Below are 11,795 nucleotides of genomic sequence, written 5' to 3'. Positions count from 1 at the left end.
CCACATCAGAAGGTTGCGTGTTCAAATCACATCAAAGTCGGAGCATTAACGTGGGAAAATGCACCCCAGCTATTTTCAGAGTAAGGCATAGCTGTTACTTGGACATTAACGATCTTCTTCATGTGGTTTTCTATCAGCCTCAGTGATTTTAATATCAAATAAATTCTTCTCAGAGTGGCAAGCCCGCGAGATGAAGGTAATGATGATGTGAGATCAGTAGGCCTTGTGGCGCAACGGTAGCGCGTCTGACTCCAGATCAGAAGGTTGCGTGTTCAAATCACGTCAAGGTCAGATCTTCATCATGTCGGTTTAAATCAGCATCAGTGATTTTAACATCAAAGAAATTCTTCTCAGTGGCAAGCCAGCGAGATGAAGGTAATGATGATGTGAGATCAGTAGGCCTTGTGGCGCAATGGTAGCGCGTCTGACTCCAGATCAGAAGGTTGTGTGTTCAAATCACATCAAATTCAGAGCATTAACGTGGGAAAATGCACCCCAGCTATTTTCAGAGTAAGGCATAGCTGTTACTTGGACATTAACGATCTTCTTCATGTGGTTTTCTATCAGCCTCAGTGATTTTAATATCAAACTAGAAAGCAGTTCCCTACGGAAACTGTGTGGGCTCGCCAAAAGACGCAATGTATATAATGTACAGTAGAAAATGTATTAAAGCTGAAGGAAAAGTAAAAAAAAAAAGAATGTATAAAAAATTGTAAAAAGAATAAGCATAAATACCTGCATAAAGCGGAATAAAGTATGTGGAAGTAGTATGATGCCCAAAAAGTGGTAAAGTAAGTAAAGTATTACTGTCTACTAATGATTTGTAATGTATGAAGCATACAATGTATTCTTGATGAATTAAGAAAAGGTAAAAAAAAGAAAAGTCAATCAATCAAGTATACATATAAAAGCATTCATGAGCTTAACAGAAATTGTATTGAATAGCATACTTTTACATGTAAAAAGAAGGTTCAAATAGCATATAGGCCTATCTTTAAAAGCATAAACACAATGATCACAAAAGTATTTGTAGAATTTATACAACTGTTTTGTGAAATGTAACTTAAGCATAATAAAAGAGCTTGAACTTGACAGAACAAATAAAACGGTCTGCAGCACAGATGCAAGGATGACAATTAAATGATTCAGCCTAATATTGTATGTCTATAGGTAGATTCAACTTTATTCTTACATCAAAGTGTAAAGAAGTGGGTGATTTATTATTGTGCCAGCTCTACAAGCTATAGACAAAATGACAATATTGTATATTATGAGTCTGCACTTCATTTGCATTACTGCAATGGTTAAAACTGTTGACATTTAGTAAAGAAGGTCTTATGATAGATCACTGCAAATGTGTTGATTATTCTATCAATGAAATAAGGTTTTGTCATTAAACAATGGTAATATGATGGTTGCGGATAATACGTCCAGCAGGTGGCAGCAATGCATCAATGAAAGTATAGATATTAAATGAACCTTGAACCGGAAGTGATATGGATGACTCTCTAGTCTCTAGTAAACAACGACTATGTCATGCATAGGCTGCCGCTGCAGCAGGGGCTACCTCCTTTATAGCTCTATGATACGCACCGCTTTGACAAGATTATGGTAAAATAAACACAAAATAATCAATAAATGTGTAACATCATGGGTAAAGACCATAAAGACAATGTTTTAACGTGGTCCGTAGCTCTTGTCGAATGTTGATTTATGAGTGTTGAGTTGTGTGGCCACCGTGGCGTAGCAGCGCTAAGGCTAGCTAACGCCACGTTAACTTTTCAACTATACATAGCCTACCATGCCGTCTACCATACAATGTGTATGTCGATTGGTTGAAAGCACATGATGAAAACAGATACAATTGAGAAGACCACAAACAAGCCTAGACCTTGGCTTGGCTCAAAGCCTGTTAATAACGTATTAAATCAATCAATAATGTCTGTTTGTCTTTAAAAAACCAATAAATATACTTTATTAAAAAATAAAAACACAAAACAAAAGCGACAGAGACAGGCCGAATGGCTGTTCTGTGAGTACAAATTAAGATTGATGATCAATCGGTCACATTATTATTGTGTCATCAATATCTGTGGAATTAATCTGGATTATTTTGAGACCGATCTGAGGGATATTTTGATATGCCACTGATATATTGTGCATCACTATTACTTTCCATACCTTTAGAAGATTTGTGTTGTGTTCTGCACTTGTCAACATGTTGAATTGGTTCTTTTAAAATGTTCTCTGATTACAGAGAACATATGAGCAGACCTGGCCCGCAATAACCTTAACCTTGCAGCAGTCAAAAGACGAGCGCTCTATCGACTGTTCCAGCCAGATCCATGGATTTGTTTTGTTCATACAATTGTGATTATATTGCCTCGATTTGAACATCCTATCCAATATGAGACACCCATAAAAGGCTCTGAAAACACTACAAACATGTAAAAAGCAAACATTTTTTTTGCACAGTAATCTTGTATCATTGCAGTTCCAGTAATATGACTGTGTTATGTCCCATTTGGAGAGATACAGTGAAAGGTCCTTGCCACATGACTACTATATGCATTATGAAATGTAAAAACAATGTTTGATTTTTCAACAGCATGTGGTGGAGCACTGCAAGGAAGCAGTGATCTAGGAAGGAGCTGCTGTCTCTAGATGACACCACATTCAAGGGTTCAAGGTTGTACTTCATTATTACATCTTGTGTACAGTACTAGTAAAACTTCCTTCAGACAGTACAGCAGCATAGATAACAGAAAACACAACAAACAAAGGGATAGAATAAAGTACAAAGTCACATTCAACAACGTGTGTAAGAGCCATTATGACCTCCTGTTTTACTAATTAACAATGTCACTGCAGCTTGGTCAATGTCAAGGCCAGCCCAGGTTGCTAATCAGGCAGAGGTGTTGCCAGTGGCAGACAAACAGTTTTCCACTGTGTTCAGGACGGCTGGTTGCCTGTGTTTGTTCAACTGTTTCTTTTGTGTTATTTGATGTGTATGCTGTATAGGAAAATGGCTGCAGAGAATAAATCATAAGTTAAACTCAACAGACACATTTGGGAGATCAGTTTGTACTGAGCACACGTGGCAAGAACTTCCACCTGGCCGTCGGCAACCAGTAGTGCCATTAGCATAGGGGTTAAACTGATCATGCTAAATAACAGAAATAATAATCAGAAAATGGTTTCTACATCGTGGTCCCTGCTGGAATTAAGTTGAACCACTTTGGTGGATCTTTGGTCAACATCCACAACGATGTGCTGCCAGGCTTTGTGAGCATACAATGCCTGGGTTACTACTTTAAGTCCACCTTTTATATCATTATTATTATATAGTTGGATTGTGTACCCAAAACGGTAACTAATACGTATATGCTCCAATATATAAGTCAAAATAAATAGTATAAACATACATGCAACAAATGAATTCATGTGGATATAATTTTATAGTTGTTCTATGTGCATGTCTCCTCCTTTCCTTCAAATACAGATGTAATCTGTGCACAAGCATGACACCACAACCAGTCTCATTCAACCACCTGCTCCCTCCTGAAAACGTCAGCTTCCCAGCACGTTCCACCTTCAACAAAGACACCGTTGATGGGAAGGTCATTGAATGGTAGATCATCAAATAAACATTACTTGTTTTTGTCTATTTCATAGGCTCATACAGTACTTTGTTTGCATTTTTTTCTATGCTGTGACATCAAATGCTACCCCCCTGATCTTCTAGGCTATACTAACTTGTATTGTATGGATAATTACTTTATTCTAGGAGCCATGGTTGCTGCAGATGACATCCCTTTTACCATCTCCCCAACATCATACAAGAGCCTGCTTCTCCCTGAAAACGTCAGCTTCCCTCGCCATGACAGTTTCCATTCCATGAAGATGGGAAAAGAATACCTTCTACAAGCTCAAATTGTGTCGCAATGTCACACATTTTGATCTCTACAGGTTTTCTGTCCGACATGTATACATACTCAAGGTCATCTTCCACTGGTGTACAAACATGATATTTGTGATTAGGGTTGTTCAGAAGAGTAACGCAGGTATGTTACCCATCTGCAGGTATGTTGACAGGATGTGTTTTCACAGCCTAGTACATGTATATATAATTACACATCATTAAGGTAAAATTAAACATTGTATTGACAGTCACACTAGTATTATCTTGGTGGTTGTATAATTTGTGTTATGTAGAGTTTTCCCCATTTGCTCATCAACAGTGGTGACAGGATAACTTTGTGCCACAGCATAAAGCGCCCCCTGAAAAAAAAGTATGAACTGAACCCAACACAGATCGAACTATATATTCTCAGTATACTATTTTTTGATAGTTGAAAGTGAACATTGAAAGACAAGTAGGCTACTAATTATAAAACTGATCTGTTATTTGCAGGCCTATGTGACAGAAATGAGAAGGTGTATGTTTATAGTATTTATACTACATATTTGTATGGTGTAGGCCTATATTGGAGCAGCTGTTGGCACCCACAAATCCATCGGGATTGTCTCATATACTCTCACTTAGGGACCAACTTTTGTGTGTATATTTATATAAATAACATGTATGTGGTAGTGTTTGATATACAAGCTCCTAGAGTGAATGCAGGCAATACATAGAAGCCACAGAAGTAAAAAAAAAAAAAAAAAAAAAGGTGTTGGAGTTTAACTTAAACGATGGGGCCCAAGAGATATTTGTATGTTCAGCACGCTGTGTAGTTTTGTCACTTGAAAGCATGACATGATATTGATAGCTTCACACCACTTGATTGCAATGAAATTGATGACCAATTTTATTCTTGTATTCTTTTGTATTGTATAGAAATGGTGTTACAAGACCACACATGATTATATTCATAAATGGAAGCATATCAGGTTTACAAATGTAAAAACGTGGGTAAAATTTGTTGTCAGCTCTACAAGCTAGAGCAAAATGGCAATTCATCAAATTATTAATCTGCAATTCATTTGAAAAGGATATATTTCATGTTCAACATTAATTTGTTTAATACCAAGTTAATACTTATTGTGGATTACCGGTAAACGTCCAGCAGGTGGCAGCAATGCATACATATTCAGAATGCTGTCATTTGAACTATTTTGTTTTAATGTAATTATGTACACGTTATAGTCTATCAATGCCTCACAGTTTAACAGGTAATGTACGGTTTATTTGAACATTTGTAACATAAAGTATACTTAAATACAAGAGCGTTACTACTTAATTTATAGCCTACTAATGCTCAAATCACCACAGTGAATGTTCACGTCACGTGTCACTTAAGGCTGTCTAAATGGGGACACAAAGAAGAAAATCAACAGCATATCGTCCCTCGTGTTGACGATGAGCTGACGCATAAGATTATGTCAAAGGGCATCTACTCTCGGGGTTCCACATCACAAAATACAACAACCAAATAACATATAGGTTAGACGTTAGAGGGCAACCTGAAAAAATAAAAATAAATAAAATCTTGTGTGCACGGGGAAATCACAACGCTATAAAATATATAATGTACCAATCCCTTATTGCTACTCCTTGCACACACACACACACACACACACACACACACACGGGTGGCCAGACTTCCGGTTTCACGCCGGACAGTCCGGTTTTAGACCCACCTGTCCTCCTCCCACCTCAACCTCTGGCCGGACACATAATTGTCCGGTTTTTTGTGATATACAGTGCTTGTGCCATAACTGTCATTTACGTCGTCTGCCTGGGTATTAAAATCTCTGCAGCGCTGCTCAGCTCCGAAGCGAGTGGAGTGTTGCCATGTCCGCTTAATTATAAGCGACTTTGGGCTTGTTTTATATAATAGGCTACTAAGCCTAGTCAGGCTTCTTTTGGGCTTGTTTTCATAGACATGGTTGCTTGGTTCTCTTCCAAAACCTGGCAACACTGCCAGTGGGATGGTCTGTTTGTTACTTTGTTGAGCTCTCACAATCAATTTAGTATAGTTAATGCAGAGATAAATAAACCAAATATGCCGAAATGAAAAACTACATTTAATGAGCAATATGGAGCTCGACATCATAAAGAAAGGGAGGCTAAAGCACTGTGAACATACATATAGGCTACTGGCTTCATTCTATTTCTATGTCCTATACACCGATGACCATAAGACTGTATAAAAAACCCCACAAGAAAGAGATTAAACATAAAACATACCGGTATCTAAACATGAAATGAAATAAATTGATTATAAAATGAATGGCCTTTGTGGTACCCTATAGCCTAATTTAAAAATGTTAATTTAATTAGCAAATATATGTTCTCTGTGGACATAATGCTGGAGAGGATGGTGGTGAAAATCAGGTGCAATAGTAGTAGTAATAATATTAATATCTGGAATCTGGGGGGGGGGGGGGGTCGGGGGAGCGAGCCCCGCAAAAAGTGTCCTCCTTTCTGAGGTCTTGCAGGTGGCCACCCTAACACACACACACATCTCTGTAAAGCGCCTGCGCTATATATATAAATGCACCATTTAACGCTAGTGTAAGCCTATAGGCTATACTCTTACTATTCCACTCATCAGCTGACTGATCAGAAAATATGTAGCCTACAGATACAGATATGTAGGCCTATACATGATATAAGGCCCATAATATATAAGTAGCCTATAACGTCAACGTGTCAGTGAAACGCAGTCAAACACAGACATTAATTAATTAGTAATGGCCTATATGGTTGCAAGTTCATTCCGAAAATCTATTACAAATGTTAGTGTTTTTGGACCAGAACACACACACACACACACACACACACACACACACACACACACACACACACACACACACACACACACACACACACACACACACACACACTGTCACACACACACACACACACACGTGTAACCTATAGCGGTACAAATTATTAAGATGAACCTCTCAAGGGTTAACAAACGTTAAGTTTCAACGTTGTTTATTGTTGTTGTTCTAGAGGGCAACCTGACATTTCATGCTGGTTCAAAGGCAGATTGGACTGGAAACGTGGGAAACCAGACATCATATTTCGCTGACCCCAGAGTTGGGGGTGCAGCAGCGTTTATAATGAAATCTTCCACTGGTGCATGGCATGGGGTATTTTTGTGTGTGTGTGTGTGTGTGTGTGTGTGTGTGTGTGTGTGTGTGTGTGTGTGTGTGTGTGTGTGTGTGTGTGTGTGTGTGTAAGTAGGTATGAAGATGACGTGAATGACAAAAAAAAAAAAAATCTTGTGTGCATGGGGAAATCACAACGCTATCAAATATATAATGTACCAATCCCTTATTGCTACCTTGCTTTTGCTGAGTAGAAAACACACACACACACACACACACACACACACACACACACACACACACACACACACACACACACACACACACACACACACACACACACACACACCACACACACATACACACACACACACACACACACACACACACACACACACACACACACACACACATCTCTGTAAAGCGCCTTGGATAAAGGCGCTATATATAAATGCACCATTTAACGCTATAAGCTGACTGATCAGATCACTATACAGATGTATACATGATATAAGGCCCATAATATATAAGTAGCCTATAAGTAACGTCAACGTGTCAGTGAAACGCAGTCAAACACAGACATTAATTAATTAGTAATAGCCTATATGTTTCATTCCGAAAATCTATTACAAATGTTAGTATTTTTGGACCAAAAGTGCAGAATGTTTTCTTCCTAGCTGGTTGTTAATGTCATGCAAATTTATTTTTCAAAGCTAGATACATTTGTTAGGCATAAGAATCGTATCTGTCAGTGAAAAAAATAATGCAGATGATGATAAAAGCTGATATATTTATGGCGATTCAAATTATAGGATAAAAAAGCTCAAAGGCTCATGCACCTGAAATGGTGACCCTGTACCCCCCCCCCCCCCCCCCCCCCCCCCACACCCTCTCGGGGTTCCACATCACAAAATGAGTTGTTTATTGTTGTTGTTCTAGAGGGCAACCTGACCTTTCATGCTGGTTCAAAGGCAGATTGGACTGGAAACCTGGGAAACCAGACATCATATTTCGCTGACCCCAGAGTTGTGGGTGCAGCAGCGTTTATAATGAAATCTTCCACTGGTGCATGGCATGGGGTATTTTTATGGTATAAAGGTGTGTGTGTGTGTGTGTGTGTGTGTGTGTGTGTGTGTGCGTGCGTGCGTGCGTGCGTGCGTGCGTGCGTGTGTGTGTGTAAGTAGGTATGAAGATGATGTGAATGACAAAAAATAAATAAAATCTTGTGTGCACGGGGAAATCACAACGCTATAAAATATATAATGTACCAATCCCTTATTGCTACTCCTTGCTTTTGCTGAGTAGAAAACACACACACACACACACACACACACACACACACACACACACACACACACACACACACACACACACACACACACACCACACACGCACGCACGCACGCACACGCACACACACACACACACACACACACACACACACACACACATCTCTGTAAAGCGCCTTGGATAAAGGCGCTATATATAAATGCACCATTTAACGCTATAAGCTGACTGATCAGATCACTATACAGATATGTATACATGATATAAGGCCCATAATATATAAGTAGCCTATAAGTAACGTCAACGTGTCAGTGAAACGCAGTCAAACACAGACATTAATTAATTAGTAATAGCCTATATGGTTCATTCCGAAAATCTATTACAAATGTTAGTATTTTTGGACCAGAAGTGCAGAATGTTTTCTTCCTAGCTGGTTGTTAATGTCATGCAAATTTATTTTTCAAAGCTAGATACATTTGTTAGGCATAAGAATCGTATCTGTCTGTGAAAAAAATAATGCAGATGATGATAAAAGCTGATATATTTATGGCGATTCAAATTATAGGATAAAAAAGCTCAAAGGCTCATGCACCGCCTGAAATGGTGACCCTGTACCCCCCCCCCCTCCCCCCTCTCGGGGTTCCACATCACAAAATTAGTTAGAGGGCAACCTGACCTTAAGGCCTCTCTTTCATGTTTGTTTCAAAGGCCTTCGTTGGACTGGAAACCAGACATTTCGCTGACCCCAGAGTTGTGGGTGTAAAAACCTATAGGCTATAGCGGTAGAAATTATCAAGATGAACCTCTCAAGGGTTAACAAAAGTTAAGCTTCAACTTTGTTTATAACATTGTTGTTGTTCTGTGAACGTGTGCACCTGCTGAACCCGAGATTGTTTACCTGAACTCATCGATTGTTTGGTTCGGCACCTCTTTCAGTGCACCTGCTAGCTACTTTAAAAAGGCCATGGTTTGCCATTCTGCTTGCTTGCCTGACACTCTACTCTGACAAAGACAACGACAACATCGACTCGACCACCAAAAATAACATGGCATTGAGGGCAGCACTGCAGGCGAGGCCGAATTCAGATCCTTATGCGCGGCACCCGACTCTAACGCTGAAGGCGGCCAGCGTCAAAGAGACTAAAAAAGTCCTGCAGTGGGACTTCACAGCTGACGAGGGGGTGAAGGCCGCTAAGGTCGCCAATAATTCGTATGCCGCCTTCACCGATGGGGCTTGCTGCTCGAAAATGCTACTTTTCGAGCAGCAAGCCCCAAAGGTGAAGGCGGGGAAGACCTATATTCTCCGAAACTATAGAATAACGCAGTATGGTGGGGTGGGCAGCCTGCAGTGTGCCAGGGACACGGGCTTTTATTTAACCAGGGACCTCAACATCAGCCCAGAGATGGAGGCACAGTGCGCGGCGCTCCTGGACCCCCCGTGCCAGGCTGTTTCCCTGGCAGATGCAGCCAACCAAATCCTGCCAGGCCTGGTGACAATTACGGGCCACATTACAGCTGTAAGTCGACCATTATATTATTATCATTATTATTATTATTATATTTAATATTTGGAATGTTGAACGGTATATACTAGGCTACCCGTAAAAGTAGCCTTAACATAATATGTTCCAATTTTATACACCGTAAAAATATACAGTAGGCCTATATAAGCACGCATGCAACAAATGAATGAATATGGATATCATTTAAATTTTTTGCTATGCGTATGTGACGGTATGTCTCCTCATTTCTGTCACATATACAGATGGAAGCAGTCCGCAGGTTTGCCGGGGAGAAGGGAGCGCCCTGCCCGGTCCAGACCATAAAAATAACGGAGGTAAGTTTTACTAAATTGTCTTTCAGTGACAGTGTTAACTTTCAACTTCGTGAAATAGTTAATATCCGTATATAAATACTCGTAGGCCTATACTTTAAGCCCATGGCTATGTGATTCTTTCATTGCAGAAAGGACACGAGGGGACGGTGGTCCTGTGGCGGGAGGCAATATTGTCACCATGCCTCGAAATGGGAAACATGGTCCGGTTGACGGCCATGAGGATGAAGGCCTCTGCCGCTGGAACGTCGTTCCAGACAACCAATTTCACCAACATTGAGGTAATAGGCTACTATATTGTCATTTAGAATAATAATGTTTGTAACAGTATGATGTTAGTGTTATTATATTGTCTAGATTTGAACATAATAATAGCCTATCTATCGTATGTACACTACAGGCTGTGAAAACATTAACATTTCAACCCAAACACAAAAAAAGAGCTAACCAAACCAATATATATATATTGCATTTCCCCCGCTCGATAATCCCTCGATCTATCATTGCAGCTCCAACATTGGGATAGACACAGTGAAAGGTCCTATATGCATAGGATATAATGACTGAAAACAAATTTGTTTGATTTCTACAGAATGCGGTGGAGTGCAGGGAAGGGGTGGTCCTCGGAGTGATGGAGATCGACGAGGGGATGGAGCTGCTCCTAGACGACAACAGTGTCGTCAACATTTCCCTGGCCAAATTTCGAGACATTTTCCCCCCTGAAGTCGTATTCCCCCGAAGGGCTACGTTCAAGTTTGACCAAGGGAACGTCGACATCGCCCTGGTCGAGGAGGAGGAGGAAGAGGACCAGGAGCAGCTTCCTTGTTTCCAAAACTAATTTCTTTTTTTTTTTTTTTTTTTTGGCCAGGAAAATGTTGACGACGCTGTTGTCGTCTAGGAGCATTAAAGACAGTGTTTTCCTCTCCTATTTTGGGGCACCGTAGGCCTACCCTCTCCCCCGCACGGGGTCATAGGCTACGTGCAAAATATTTGCTTTTTATTGTTTTATTATTATTATTTTATTATTAGGCCTATTGTATGTTCATTCATCCATTCATTATTTCTTGTTCACGAAATAAATTTAATACTACTTAAATAATACTTGCTTTCTTTATCCCAACCAAGACTCACACATTGTTTCAGGGGGGAAAGACCAACTCTTTCACTGTTTTAATAACATAATACAGACAATGAATGTCATTGCTTGATTTATTGAATATGCCTACTTTATTATAACTTCATTACCAGTTGGCCGAAAAAAGTACACTAAATAGAGTTCAATACAAGGTCTGCTAAGAGGATTTAAAACCCACGAAAGGGCTATGGCTTAATTGGTTATATATTGGAGTCCTTCCTATTCAGTTCATGGGACATTTAATGACAAATATATACAAATATACAGTACTATGCAAAAAAAAAGTCATATAAACGGTTAGAAAGTTGATGCTCAATGTAAACCTTTATTATTTAGATTTAGATTTCTGCTATTCTGTATTTCAGGTTAAAATAGTTGTAATACTTTGATATATGCATCAATGAAAATAGGTAACCTTCCTATAGAATTATTTTAACCTTGAACCGGAAGTGAATAGTGATACTGATTTGCCATA

General features: G+C 39.5%; 1 long non-coding RNA gene across 1 annotated transcript; it reads left to right on the top strand.

Moving 5' to 3' along the window:
- Positions 1–1,516: 1,516 nt before the first annotated feature.
- On the top strand, positions 1,517–4,910 carry LOC308316688. The gene is made up of 4 exons (XR_013964191.1): positions 1,517–1,611; positions 2,609–2,689; positions 3,503–3,631; positions 3,788–4,910. It is a non-coding gene; the product is annotated as an uncharacterized lncRNA (long non-coding RNA).
- Positions 4,911–11,795: the final 6,885 nt, after the last annotated feature.

Source organism: Protomyctophum bolini (assembly GCF_963924005.1).
Source record: "Protomyctophum bolini genome assembly, chromosome: 6".
Classification (NCBI taxonomy): Eukaryota; Metazoa; Chordata; class Actinopteri; order Myctophiformes; family Myctophidae; genus Protomyctophum; species Protomyctophum bolini.
This window is presented reverse-complemented; position numbering and strand designations above follow the sequence as displayed.